Below are 15,858 nucleotides of genomic sequence, written 5' to 3'. Positions count from 1 at the left end.
AATTTTAAAAATTAGTTTTAAATTTAATATTTAAATTATTTTAAAATTAAAATTTAAAAGTTTAAAATTATTTTTAAAAGTTTTAAAAATTATTTTTAGAATTTTTTAAAAGTTTTTTTAAAATTTTTAAAATTTTAAAAGTTTTTTTAAAAAAATTAATTTTATTTTTATTTTTTTGTATTTTTATTGGACTTTTTTCAAATATTATTTTCTCTTAAATAACGTAACGCATTATGATTGGTTTCACGTAATAAAAGTGACACATAGGACGCGTCACGTTAGCAAAATATTAACAGTGTCAGGGACAATTGACGGAATGTAACTCATTTCAATTTTTGTACTAATAAGTTACTAAAAAAATATTTTGAACCAACTTGAAACATTCATAAAATCTTTTGGATCTATGCAATTAACCCATTAAAATAATTACCCTCTATCACAGAAAGTATTATCTAAAATTTTAGGGTAAATTGCATTGGTGATCCAAAAATTTTTATAAATGTTTCAATATGGTACTAAAAGTTTTTTTTTTACTTGATGGTACAAAATGTTTCAAAGTTGTTTCAGTATAGTACAAACTGTCATCTCGCCATTGACGCTGTTAAGCTGACGCTGATGGTGCAAAACTGGCTTTTGTAGGACGTTACATGATTGTGCAAAATGTTTTGAAGTTGTAACTTAATAGTAGAAAATATTTTACGTAAGTTACATGATGGTGTAAAATTTACAGATCTTGTAAAGGACGGCTTGACGACATTAATGGCGAGATGACGGTTTGTACTATATTGAAACAATTTTGAAACATTTTGTACCATCAAGTAGCAAAAAAAAAATTTTACACCATATTGAAATATTTGTAAAACTTTTTGGATTATCAGTGCAATTTACCCAAAATTTTAACATTACTAAATACAATATAATTTATTTATTTAATTATTTATTGACTACTCATTTAAAATAAGGATACAATTAAGGACGGTGAAGTATGAAGTATTGGGCTCAATCCTCATTAGTGGGGCTTGTCTCATTTTATTTCGCTTTATTTCATATTCATGTATTAGATCACGGGCCTTTAATACGACCGGAAAAGGGAAAAAAAAAGAAAAAAAAATAGCAGACTCATTAAGCAATCTTTATCGTCCAAAAGCAAAATTCCATTCACAAAGATTTCATCGTTATTGGAATGGAAGTTCGTGGAAATGGGACATTGTTTACCTTGCCATACATACGCATATACGCCTAGTTATCCCCGAAATTGTGAAGAAATAATGGTCAAACCAAAATCAAGCGAGCCCAAAACCTTAAGATGATTGCAACTGGACCTTTTGATAAACTCTCTTGTTAGCTCCATGGAAATTTGAAAATGTGCTTATCCACGAGATAGGGGCGCTGCAGTGGTACATGCTCCAGCTGAAATTAATAAGTTCTTAAATCAATTTTCAATAGCGGAATTTTTCGTACCCTTTAGTTAGCTTTCATTTTCTTTCACACCAGTGCATAGAACTTGATAATTAAAAAAAGAAGCGCTCATCATTGAACTTAAGACAGATGTATAAACAATTTGTCAAGTTTGTTAGAGTACGCAATTTTCCTTCATAAGTTTTCATCCTAGAAATGCTACAAACCAAAATATTGGGTATAATACGATCGTAAATTTTGCAAATCTTACAAGAAGCGAAAACAGGTCCCATGTACGAAAGCAGGTCCCATTTTGAAACCTGCCGGCAAGTGGGGGGACTTCCCGACTTGCAGTTTTCTTTTATTCATTTATTATTTATTCAATTTTCTTATTTATTAGTATTATTACGTCCAATACAAAAGTAGGTAATTTGACTGAGCCATTGGGATCCACTCTCATAATTTATTGTCTTTGTTATTATTTTAGATCTAACCCGAATAACGTATATAATATTCGATCGAACCATCGGAATAAACAATTCAGACATTACAATTGGATCAATTATTTCTAAAAAAGAGAAATTTCACCCAACTTTTATCTAGAAAAAAATTCCTATCAAAATTACTTTGAGTAATGTTGTGGCTGCCTTATTTTTTTAAGGGGAAAGTACAAAAATTCCATTGTGGTTTGAACTTGAGACAAATTGAATCCCGTAATTTTTCGAAAGACAACTCGGTTTACTTCATAAAACATAAGGATCTCACTGTTAGTGTTTTCGTCACTTTTTGGTCCCCAACTTTTTCTTTTTGTCATTATTACCCTCAAACTTTCAACTTTTTCAATTTGGTCCTAAAGTTCGAAAGAAAAGGGGAAGGGGTTTGGGCCGCCGATCAGCAACACCGATCCCACCACCGAGATCATTTGCACCAAGAGGATGCCATCGACCGTGGAGGTGGGGTCGGGATCGCCGATTTGTAACTCCAACCCCTGAATCAATCGGGATCTTGAGTTTGAGATCTCGACTGATTGAGGCACTAGGGCCACCAATCGGCAACCTGACCCCACTCTCGAGATTTCCAACGTCTTTTGTGGGTGTCGGCGACCTCGGTGGTGGGGTTAAAGTCGCCTATCGACGGCCCCAGCCCCAGCCCCAACCCCTTCTCCTTTTTTCTTTTTTTTTTTTTTAAATTTAGGATCAAATTGTAAAAAGTTGAAAGTTTGAGTGTAATAATGGCAAAAAAAATTTGAGGATCAAAAGTGACGAAAAAATTAACAATAAGGTCCCTAATATCTTACGAATTAAATCACATGGTGTTAATTAGGGGTGTTCGGTTACGGGTACCTTACTTTTTTCACGATACCTGGAACCTACCCTGTAAGGAATATGTTCCAAGATTTTGGAACCGGACCCTATCCTATTGAGTCATAGAACCAGAACCTATCCGGAACCTGTATTATCCCATAGGTTCCGGGTACCCTGTTGGAACTTGTAAATTTTTTTGTCTCGCTAAATAAAACCGAAAATGTCTCATCCAAAATCAGTAATTACGCATAACATAATTTCGACATAAATTTAGATTAAATCCACTATACATCTACAACAAAGAATAATATGTCTCATCAATCTATCCACAAAACTAAACATTTGTAATACGATCAGGCCTCATCGATGATACACCTATCATCGTCAAACCAAAGCTGCCGACAATAAGGTATGTGAAGCTTCCACCAAGAGAAGAGAGAGACTGAGAGGGGAATAGGGTAAAGTAAAAGGGAGAAATATATCTGAATATAACTAAAAAAATTATTATTTGGTCTAAGCACCGGTTCCGGTTTTGATTCTGGGTATCCTATATGTAGGAACCAGAACCGGAACCTGGTTTCACCGGTTCCTAATTTTAATACCCGGACCCTACCCTATTTTCAATACAAGCTACCCCGACCCTACCCTAACGGGTAGGTTCCGACCGGTTCCGGATATACCCGGTATCCGTGCACACTCCTAGTGTTAATGGTCCATAAAAAAAATCACATAATTCAATTTGTCCAAACTCAAATCACAGGAGGATTTTTGTACGTTTCCCCCTTTTTTTAATTCTTACTTTTTTAACCCAATTGTTAGTATTTTAAATTCGACTCGAACAAGATAGCATGTTATTCAATCAATCCGTCAAGGAAAACGATATGGTCATTATGGTTGTATCAATTATTATTTTTAAAGGTATTTTCACCCAAATTTTGTATGCAATTTTATATTAAAAATTCTAGATTTATAAATTAGGATATATGCTTCTTTTTTATAATGAATTATTTTCCCACTTTTGGGAGTTTATTATTCGCGAATCCAGGAACACTCCAAACACATCATCTTTTCAATATTTTGATCATTGATATATAAACATATATAAATAATAACAGCTCTTGATATTAGTATATCTAATAAATCATTTGAGACCCTTTTTAAACCCGCGGCGAAGCGCAGGCTAATGCCTAGTATATATAATTTCAACGCCCGATATGGAAAAGCATACCATTTTAAAAAAAATGTTATACACATATTTGAAAAAAAATTATTAGACATAATTTATTATAAGAAGCTCACTAAAAGAACATGCACAACGATGATCTAATTACATATCTTTTTCATTCACTCGTACCAAATATGTGTTTATTTGATACTTTTGAAAATGGACCTCGTTTCAAATAAATAGAATAAACAAAATAAAAATTGAGATGTATTAATAGGGTTAAGTCTAAAGTTTTGTATAGAGGGACGAATGTAATCCAAACTCATACGTTCGAAAAATATATGTACTATTATCATTTGTCGAAAATTTTGATTATGCTCTGAGCAACCGAAGCATTATTTCACTTTCTACTTATACTAAAAGATAAATATAAACGAGGTTTATGATTCTAAAAGAGGATTAAGAGCATGGGAGAAAAAAATGATTTTTTTTTAAAAAATTTCCTTTTTTTCTCAAATTCATTTTGTTATGAAAATTTATCGTTTTCTTTTATATATCTCAATTTCCCTGAAAGTCTTTTAGTTCCTCTTTCTAGTGTTTTTCCCCTCATTACCATGCCCAGATTTTCTTTCTAACATAATTTCTCTTTTTTTTTTTCCTGTCACAAGGGAGGCCAGTAATCTTAGTACAATGAAATAGAAATCGTAATAGCTAACAAAAAGACACATGTAGTCCCACTGGATGTCAAACTTCGAACCCCCTGACTACTTGAGCTTGCACCACCGTACTATATGTTCTCTTTTGATATAATTTGTCAATTTCTATAAACTAATTTTTTTAAAAAAATTGGGGTAATTACACTGATGGTCCAAAAAGTTTTAATAATGTATCAGATTGGTCCAAAAAGTTTTTTTTGCTATTTGATGGTACAAAATGTTTCAAAGTTGTAACATGATAGTACAAACCGTTATCTCGCCATTGACGTCGTCATCTCGCCATTGATATGAGTGGACCTTTAAGTTAATTAAAGAAATATTTTGTACCATTATTTTACATCTGTAAAATATTTTGGACCATTAAGTGACAACTTCAAAAGAATTTGAACCATTATTTAACGTTCCACCAACTCCTAAAAATATATCAGAGCCACGTGTCGGTCACGTTTCGGCCACGTCAACTTCGTTTGACGGTGTCAATGGTGAGATAACAGTTTGTACTATCATATTACATTTTTGAAACATTTTGTACCATCAAATAGCAAAAAAAACTTTTTAGATCAACTTGATACATTAGTGAAACTTTTTGGACCACCAGTATAATTACCTATAAAAAAATATATATGTGTGTGTTTGTGTATATGTATATGCATATATATGTATACATATATTTTGAACAATATGTGCCAATCGCCTTCCCCCAAGGCTTTCATAGATCTCATCGTATTCGACTCTTGATTATAGATTTCAGTACGGCGTGCAATGCAAGCTGTTCGCTCAACGTTCAAAGATCAAAATTGCGCATTTTGAACTTGACATAAAGTTCCATTCCTTCTACACGTCTACGATAATTTCCTGTCCTTCTACACGTCTACGATAATTTCCTGAGAAAGTGCATCAAGAGAATAATGGCAAATTCCGTTGACCTCACTGTGCTTTAATATTATTCAAACGATCTTAACACCGAGAATTAATGTAGTACAATACTATTCACCGAAAAGAAGAAGTACAATGCTGCTACAAATTCTTATCTAAAATGAAAAGATTTCATGTTGATTTTTCGCCCATGAAACTTTAAATTTTCCGTTAGCTTCTCTTGAAAGTTCTTTTCTTTATTAGACTCATGAGCAATACTGTCAAAATCTCGATTAATCTTACTCTTAGAAAAATCCTGTTTTATTTCATACTTTTCATGACGAGTTAACTAGCCATAGGAACTTAAAAGTTGGTAGACACATATAGAAATGACAGTTTATCCAGTAAATCAATAAAAACTCGTTTCTACCAAGCCAAACATTGACTAATTTATATTATCATATTCATTCCAATTTAAGGGGATTGATTGACTTATTAGCTCTTACGGCATAGAAAAATAGAGAATTAATTTATAATATATTCTAACCTCAACTTTTGCGCGAAATTGACGTTTAGAAATTATAATATGAATAAGATGTTTGGTTTGTGTCGTAGAATATTAGTAGGAATGTAAAATAATTCTCAATTTTATCTCATATAGATAATTAAAATTGTACGATTCGATTTTACATTTTGATTTTGTGGATCCCTCCACCGTTTCTCTTTATAATCTCGATTCCGACTGCCTAGCTCATGAGGTCTTTTTTATATCTTAGAAAAAAAAAAACGATGACACCCCCAAATTTAAGGCCGCTGAAAGCCGTCCTTTAAGGTATAATTAATGATGGACGTTGGGTACTTCCCGTAAATGTCAAATTAACCAATATCATTAACGTGTTAATGAAAATGAAATCATTACAGATGAAGGTATAGAGTTTAGCCAAGAAATTGATATGTCTTCCATCATGGACATACTCTCACGAACTATCAAGGAAGAAAGAAAATTAAGGTATAAGTAAAGATGTACCTTGACTTACCTATATGATGATCACAGGAGGGGTATCTTCGCCACCTCCTGAATTGTTGTACGATCTCGACGTTACGTACTGAAGATTTATTAATGTCGAGGAATCTCCATTGAGATCTGATGATTCGAGGATATATGGGGGCATCACGCATGCATGGTCTCCTCTCGGGAGTGTAACATATTTTAAATCAACTATTTTATTTAGTTTAAGCTTGATTTGAAATCATCATAAGTTATAATTCGATAATGGTTTGTTTGGGAGGGAAGGAAATGGAGGATCGATCATGGACCTTCTACTAAATAGTTTCATTGTTCTATTTTTTGGTATGAATCATGGTATTCAAAAGCCCAATTGGACCCCGATTAATCCAATCGAACCGGATCGGTCCACTACGGGATAAAACTCTCACAGTGTTAACTTTATGCATTCATAAGGACTCGAACTCGAGACCTTGATTAAGCAGAACAAGTGACGAACCGCTTGAACCAACTCACATCGGTTAGTTTCGTTGTTCTTAATCGTGATAGATTAGCTCTAAGTTGCGAGTTGCTAAGAGTAAGGTAGACGTTTCTCTATCTTTTTTTTCTTTTTTTTCTTTTGCCCCCTTATTTGGCCAAGGTGGAAAGTTCAATTAGCACGTTCTATTATCTTTTCAAGCAAAAGTAACACACATGTTTGGTCAGAAGCTATTGTAAACAATGGTTTGGATCGAATCTAGCATTTGCAAAAGCAATTGTTAATAGGTGATTAATTTTGTATTTCAAGCATTAATCAATATATTTTATTTTGTGGTATATAAATCGATATATTTTAATTTCAAAGTCTTAAAGTTTTTTTTTCGGTAAGCAATGTCTTAAATTAGTTATTCCTAAAAAATTAGCTTATTGTTCAATAGTTATTTTTAGTAATTTTATTTCACCACTTTTCTATAAATAACGACACTTTCAATCTAATATATACTTTGCAGATGCGCTTTGTAATTAACGTGGATCTCACCATGAGTCATCAACTTGTACTTTATTAAACATGGATTTTCTCTCTGTTGTGTTATAATATTTAGCTCCATCTTATGAATATGGGCAGTTTCTAATTCCATTTTACCTTCGTGCGATAATGGTTGCGAACTTGCGCCCTATACGAGAGTTAATCAGATTTCCTAATTCTATTTTACTTTTTCTTATATCCTCTGGAGGAATCGAACCGTTTGGGAAGTGGCAAATATCGTATCGTGATAGTACGTACCATAGAACTTCTCTATGAATAAGATCGTTGCAAAACCGCGGGACAAAGGAAGGGATTTGGAAAAAGAATAGTTTATGTTATAATAAAAGGTTGACGAAGGACCAAGACCAGCCTGGGGTCAACAGGTGTCCTCACAAGACAACTCTATTTTTGGCACAAAGCACGTGGTCTTTGGTCATCTTTTTTTTTTTTTCTTTTCTCCCACCATTACGAAACCACATATTATTTTTTAATTAGTTAGTTTATTCGAAATACTTTTAAATGCTTTTATTTGTATTTGTATCATTGTACGTCTAGCTATAAGATAAAGGCTCTCACATTTGTTGTTGAGTTGATGTATATATACTAACCATCAAGCCCATTAAGATATATATTAGAGAATTCACCGAAAAGAAAGATATATTAGAGAATTGACCCATTTAAATATCAAGAAAAATGCCAATAAAGAAAAAGGGTTTTGTGAACTCGACATGATGGTTGATTAAAAAACACTCGACGTGATACTATATCCGACTTTGATAGTGTGTATATATATATATATATATATATATAATATTTTTACATCAATCATATGAAATTAAAAATCTCTCGTTATATACCTCTACATATTCTTTTCCTCATAAAAATTACAACTTGATTAACTACAATTAAGTACAGGCATGCGCTTTATAGAGAGATTCTAAAAATTATTTAATTTTTTTTATAAATTCTTTTCTTTTAAATTAAGTTTTTGATTTTTCACAAATTTAAACAATTTCATTTTCAAACGACAATACACGAATGTATTACAATAATTATGGACAAATTATACACAAATCTCTCATGAAAAATTAAATTCTACGAGTAGCCGAAACGGTAATTAATTCATGACTTGGAATTTTCGAGCAAAAAAGGCATTGTGGCGCATACTCATATCACTCTCAAACTTATATATATATATAATGATTATTGGATAGAAGATTATTTTCTTTTTTCTAGTGTATCAGGTATTTGAAAGTTCAGTGATCACTAATTTAGTTTGAGTTTGGTCGGCTCACTGATGGGTAAAATTCACCAAATCATGAATTATTACTATTTACAAGATTGAAACTCGAAATCTTATAATAAAAGAGTAGATTATGTTATAATTAAAGGTTGACGAAGGACCAAGAGCAGCCTGGGTCAACAGGTGTCCTCACAAGACAACTCTATTTTTGGCACAAAGCACGTGGTCTTTCTTAATCTTTGGTCATCTTTTTTTTTTTCCTTTTCTCCCACCCTTACGAAACCACATATTAAATTTGTAATTACGTATTATTTTTTAATTGGTTAGTTTATTCGAAATACTTTTAAATGCTTTTATTTGTATTTGTATCATTGTACGTCTAGCTATAATATAAAGGCTCTCACATTTCTTGTTGAATTGATGTATATATACTAACCATCAAGCCCATTAAGATATATATTAGAGAATTCACCGAAAAGAAAGATATATTAGAGAATTGAACCATTTAAATATCAAGGAAAATGCCAATAAAGAAAAAGGGTTTTGTGAACTCGACATGATGGTTGATTAAAAAACACTCGACATGATACTATATCAGACTTTGATAGTAAAAAAAATATATATAATATTTTTACATCAATCATATGAAATTAGAAATCTCTCGTTATATATCTCTACATATTCTTTTCCTCGTAAAAATTACAACTTGATTAACTACAATTAAGTACAGGCATGCGCTTTATAGAGAGATTCTAAAAATTATTTAATTTTTTTTATAAATTCTTTTCTTTTAAAGTAAGTTTTTGATTTTTCACAAATTTAAAATATTTCATTTTCAAATGACAATACATGAATGTATTACAATAATTATGGACAAATTATACACAAATCTCTCATGAAAAATTAAATTCTACAAGTAGCCGAAACGGTAATTAATTCATGAGTTGAAATTTTCGAGCAAAAAAGGCATTGTGGCGCATACTCATATCGCTCTCAAACTTATATATATATATATATATAATGATTATTGGATAGAGGATTATTTTCTTTTTTCTAGTGTATCAGGTATTTGAAAGTTCAATGACCACTAATTTAGTTTGAGTTTGGTTGGCTCACTGATGGGTAAAATTCACCAAATCATGGATTACTACTATTTACAAGACTGAAACTCGAAATCTTATAGTGACTAATCATTTAACTGACTCATGTCAGCTAAATATTACTTTTGGTTAACAAATTATATAGTCAAATTAATATTTTTAAGCTTGCCAAAGAGAAAAAAAAAGAATTAATACTTTTTTTGGATAATTAAGATTAAGAATAATACTTTATCCACACCACGTGGGAAGAAGAACTAATATCCCTTTACAAGGGAGATTTTGACATCCCAACGGTATGGTACCGTCGGCTTTATAATCGTTGGATTGATCAATAAATAAAATGTTGAATCCAACGGCTATAAAGCCGGCGGTATCATACTACTGGAAATGAGTTTTTCTCTAAATTAGACTTCTTTTTAAAACTTATTCCCAAATTAGACTTAGTTTGAAAATAATTCTCAATCTAGACTTCTTTGTGTGAAATTATTTCAATTCAATCCCTATTCTTTAAACTCTTTTAAAAATGCTCTAAAAAAGTATAATTGAATAACCATTAAAAAAATATTAGCCGTTTTGCTAATTCGGTTAATCGGTTAATCGAGTTTTTAAAAAATGATGAATTCTATATAGAAATTAACCACTTCAGTTATTTTAGACAAAATTCTTAGGAGTCAAGCGTGAATTGAAGCTAATTTTTGTACTCCTAAATATACTTCTATGTTTTATTTACTATATCCGTTTTTTTATTTAACAGAAAACTACATAAAAATTCATCGGGTTAGCCATTTAAAGGCAAGTTTTAAGAGTCAAAAGCAAATTGCAGTCGATTTTTGTGGATTTTTCAGTTTTGTTAATTTAATATTTAATTATTTTTACTATTTAAATGATTTTAGTTATTTTACTGAATTTTATTTAGTCATTTTAGTATTATATTTTTAAAAAATTTATGATTAAATATCAGTGAACTGTGAATAAATAGATTATAGTAAGTCACTAATCAAATTGATTATTAACCACACAAGGAATTGAAGTAGAACTGATCATCAACCTACATCCTCGATTTTTTTCAACCAAACATACCCACCCTTGGCGATTTGTGAATGAGCAAACGTTTAAGAATTTAATTAAGGATGAATGATAATGATGCTTTTGTTTTTCACCTATCCTCTATTGGGACTTAAATTAAACAAATTAAAATGTTTTGAGAATATACGTAAAAGAAGAATAATGTTACATATTTTTTATTGAGTCAAAGACTTAAATCAAATAAATTAAAATATTTCGAGAAATGTAAATAAATAAATAAAATAATGTAAATCTATTATAGAAATTAGTTTGCAAAGTAGTCAATTATAGAAATTGTTTTTTCAAAAGAGATCTGATTTGGGCAAAAACTACAAAAGAATTCCCTGTTATGGAATACTTCGCGTCAATTCCAATAAAGGAAAAAGTTGTTCTCTTTTCTGACATGCAGTCCAATTTGCTACGCGGATACTGTTCGGATAATGGAAAACTTTTTTTTGTCAAAAAAAATGAGGTGGGGCTTTTTGACGTGTCTTTGGCCTCATCTTTCTGTCGTGCATCACATTAATTTTGCACTTAGCTTTCTTTAGCATTGATTTCGCCTTGTCAACTCGTACACACTTCACAATTACAATGAGATAAGGCTTTTCTTTGGCTAATTCGTCATGAATATTACAATTAAGTGAACAGGATATATAATAATTCGTAAATAAGGTTGACATCTGACCCCTTTTTTTTATTTTTTTATAGCTATGCATGCATCCATAGCCTCAGCTTATCGCTAAATCATCATTCTACTTACAAAGTTGGCTATTAATTGAATTAAGTTGTACTAAATTTTACACTCGTGATAGGCCCGTCGAACTATAATATTTTAGTTGATATCTAATAAGAATTTCATAAAATAAAGAATTAACTTATGAATTTTTATTTTACTCAATCATGCAAAATGATACATTAATAATATTGAAAATTATAAAAAAATGAAAAATAATTATTAAGGTGAGAGAGGAAGCAAACATAAGAGAGAGAATAAGTTTTTGCCCATACTAGACTTCTTTTTTAAACTATTTTCCACAATAGAATTGTCCAAAAATTATTTTTCAAAATAGATTTATACTATTCTTTTGATTATTCGTATAGTCCTACGACTTTTGATTTGTTTCATCTAAAACCTTTTAAAAAATCTATTTTATTATTATCACCCTTCCTCAAATAATTTTTTTTGGTAATTATTTCTCAAATAAATTATTTTTAGTAGATTTCTCTCATCAATTTAAATTTAAATTTTATATAAAAATTGCTGAAGATTTCTCTTGAAACTTTTACGAGTTACGTTAAGCATATGTGAGCTAGAAAATCTATTTGATTAATAGGAATATTGGAGAAATTCTAGTTATAAATTGTTTAAAATACTATTAAAAATTTTAGATAGAGAATCCGATATTTTGAAAATAATTCAAAATTATGGGAATAAAACAATAGGGAATAGTTTTAGTTAGTACATGCATGTCTTAGAGCATATTTATTGTAAATTTGGCGTATTTTTCATTATGTATGATAATTACATAAAGATAATACATCTTAATTCTGATAATTTTGTACATTTTTATATGACTCTTTTTAAAGGGAAGAATTTTAATTCCGGAGCATCTCCTAGGTTTCTTATAATCATACTTCCTATCAATTGATTTGCAATTATCAGTATATATTCCAGTAAATCCAAAAAATAAAAATATGTATATATTCTCGTAGTTCTTTTTATTCTACATAAAGACATTCTGGCTATCTATTTCCTATACTTTTAATTTAACAAAGCCCTAATAAAATTCTAACATGTATTTTATAGTTTCATCCATAAACTTTATTGATTGACTTACGCAAAATTTATTTTAAGATATGTTTAATTCAAATTTGTTTTCATTCATGATAATTAGGCTTTTTGTAAATGAATTTAAAAGAAATGAATCAATAAGTTATAGGGACTAGAAAGATAATAAAGAAAGTGACATAAATCTATTTTGGAAAATAGTTTCTAAGGAAGTATATTATGAGAATTATTTTAAAAAAGAAGTCTAATATGGCCAAAAACTCAGAGAGAAGAGGGGTAAGAGTTTATATGTAGGACACTTCGCAAAAGAGAGGAAGAGAGAGAAAAAAAAGTGTGTGCTCAAAATCTGGTATGAGGTTGATGCTCTGCATGTCCTCTTTTTGATCAAACGGATGAATAGATCCTTTATTAACCACAAAAAAAAAACAGATGTAAGGATAAAATATCCAATTAGAAATTACGAGAGTGGAAATGGAGAAACTACAAAGAATAAACGAGAAACATTAAAGAATAAACGAGAGTACAATTGTATCTAGCAATATTGAAACCGTTAGTTTCAATCGCTACTTACTGACTGTATTTCATCGTGAACCCCAATAGTAATCAGGATGGAGGCACCCTAAATTCACAATTAAATTCCACTCATAATGAAGGTATTCCGGGTTAGTATCCAATCGCAAAATCCCACCAATAATCACAACAACACTAATAATCGATCTATCTAATACTTAATAGCCAAATCTCTAAGTAATCAAACTAGGGACGCACAAAGCCTCCTTGATCGATTCAGACCAGTGATCACAACAGGGGAGCCACAAAAGGTTGGTCTTTATAGGCGAGAGGTAGGACTATCAGACTAATGGCGCGATCGTTTGCCTGTTGGGCAAGAGTACTATAATAGGGAGGAGATCGGGACGCTAAGAGGATAATCTGTCATCGAAGGGAAAGGAGAGAAGCCAATCGGTCAGAGAGGTCGGGCCAGACGTGGGCAAAGCCTCTATGACGTTGCTGTCGAATCGAGTGGGGTTGGGTCCAGTCGGTTCCGGTTGAACATGGCAGATCAGGGTCGCCAACCTAGGCCAAACGTGGCCGGTCATAGTGCAAAGCTGCCATCGCCGTTATTATCTCGTTGTTGCCTTCATGTGCGTCGCCATTCATCGTCCTAGATCGGATCTGAGAAGGTAAGGGCGTGAATCGGAGGGGAGGGGGAGACCGCCAACATACGAACCTTACCGAAGATGGAAAGGAAGAGGATGAGGGCTTTTCAACCTCCGGGGCACCGTCAAATACCGTCTCCACCATGGATCGAGGGCGGAGACATCGAAGACGTCACAGAGGGAACGACTGCAGCCACGGGGACGGCCCGTCATGGAAAAGCTCCAGGCCTTACTGAAACAACAGTTAGCACGGTGACCTTAGCAACGAAATCGACCACGGGTTCGACCCCAGCCTCGAAATCGCCGCAGATCAACTACGCGGAGCCGCCATCTCTTCCACTAGTGCCTTCATTGCTCGATCAGAAAAGGAGAGGGAGGAGAATAAAGAAGAAGGGAAAGGGCCGACAGAAGCCACCACATCGAGAGAGAGAGAGAGAGAGAGAGAGAGGAGAGCCTTAGTTATCATTTGGTGGCGACAGGAACGCCTGACGCACCTGACCAGAGCCAGACGCGCCTATGAGAAGGGCTGGACTTGGGGTTTACTTGGGCTGGTCCTGCTCGACATGCCTTCTCATTTCTAGGCAAAGACGGACGACTACATTTTGCAGTAGGGAACTAAAGGGCTCGAGAAAGTTGCCACGTGATATTGTGTTACAAGACTTAATAAACAATTTTATTTTTTTTCTAAGAGCAAGTAAGTTTTTTTTTTTTAAATGTCACCGCATCACAAATTTATAACCACTTACACTAATGTGTTTAGTAATAATTAATTTGTAATACATGTCACGTGATATATTCAATATATACAAAACTTTCTATATCAGTTCAACCTAAGAGGGTTCTCAAGGTAGGACCCGATCTTATATGTTTTCTCTCCAACTTCTAAGTGTGAAAACGGATGGATGGACAAATATATTAATGGGTGAATATATATATATATATATATATATATATATATGTATATATAGATGTAAAAATAAATAGATAATTTATATTAAAATGAATTACAAAAATAATTAGAAAAAAATATGAGTGAGAAATTATTATGAAATGGAGAAAAAGATAATAATAATTATTGTAGTGTTGAATTAGAGTTGAGTTTGATAAAGTAAATTTTTTTATCGGAAAACCAAACAAAATTGTCTTTATCAAGTTTTGGGTGAATTTTCTAAACTAAAAACCTTTTAAAACCATTTGAGGAAAGAAAAATTGACCGCTAACGATTGTGATTTTTTGAATAATTTCTTGGCGCTCCCAATTCAAAAAGAAATGGAATTCAAAATTATTATTATTTGCGGAGTACGACGATGCATGTGCAGAATACGATGAATAATGCAAGTGTCCTCTAATATTTCAAAGTGGAAAAGGGAAAACCAAGGGGGGAAAAAAAAAAAAAGGCCTGACAAGCACCATCGTTTGTGCTATCCATGCCTTTCTCCATTTTCCCCTGTGACCCCATCATCCAACAAAAAGCATGCTTGATTTGTCTTTATATTCAAATAAATTGAGTTGAGCTAAACTTTGTTTAGCTGCCAAACACAAGTACGGTTATAAAATCAAACATTATATCCAAAATCATAAAAAGAAAATAATTTTCAACGAGCTTCAACTTGGAGACAAACCAGCGAAAGGGAGGACGGAATCATGAGATGAATTTCAGATTTTGGTTACCAGTTACGGGGGTGGGGGCTAGGAATACGAGTGGGAGAGTAGACTATAAGTAGATTTTTCTTTTCCACTTTGAAATATTAGAGGACACTTGCATTACATGCGAAAAACGTACTTCAAAATGAAAATGTAAGTATTGGAAACAAATTTTGAAAAAATAAAAAAATTATAGAATGTGACGTTGAGAATTTAAGAGATGATACAGCAAAGAGTAAACTATCATTTTGGTCCCCGATATTTGACTCGGCCATCAACTATATCCTTGAAGTTTCGGAGCCATCAATATCATCTTTAGAGATTGAATTCCCCCATCAATCTAGTCCTTCCGTCCAAAAGGCTTAACAACATCCAAAAAAGGGTGTTAAATTAAAAACAAAAAGTGAAAA

General features: G+C 32.1%; 1 long non-coding RNA gene across 1 annotated transcript; it reads right to left on the bottom strand.

Moving 5' to 3' along the window:
* Positions 1-13,128: 13,128 nt before the first annotated feature.
* Positions 13,129-14,347, bottom strand: LOC116213039. The gene is made up of 2 exons (XR_004157985.1): positions 13,881-14,347; positions 13,129-13,809 (listed from the first exon to the last, which is right to left on the bottom strand). It is a non-coding gene; the product is annotated as an uncharacterized LOC116213039 (long non-coding RNA).
* Between the last annotated feature and the right edge of the window lie 1,511 nt (positions 14,348-15,858).

This window comes from Punica granatum, chromosome 7, assembly GCF_007655135.1.
Source record: "Punica granatum isolate Tunisia-2019 chromosome 7, ASM765513v2, whole genome shotgun sequence".
NCBI lineage: Eukaryota > Viridiplantae > Streptophyta > Magnoliopsida > Myrtales > Lythraceae > Punica > Punica granatum.
Note: the sequence above shows the minus strand (reverse complement) of the source record. Positions and strands in the feature narration are given on the sequence as shown.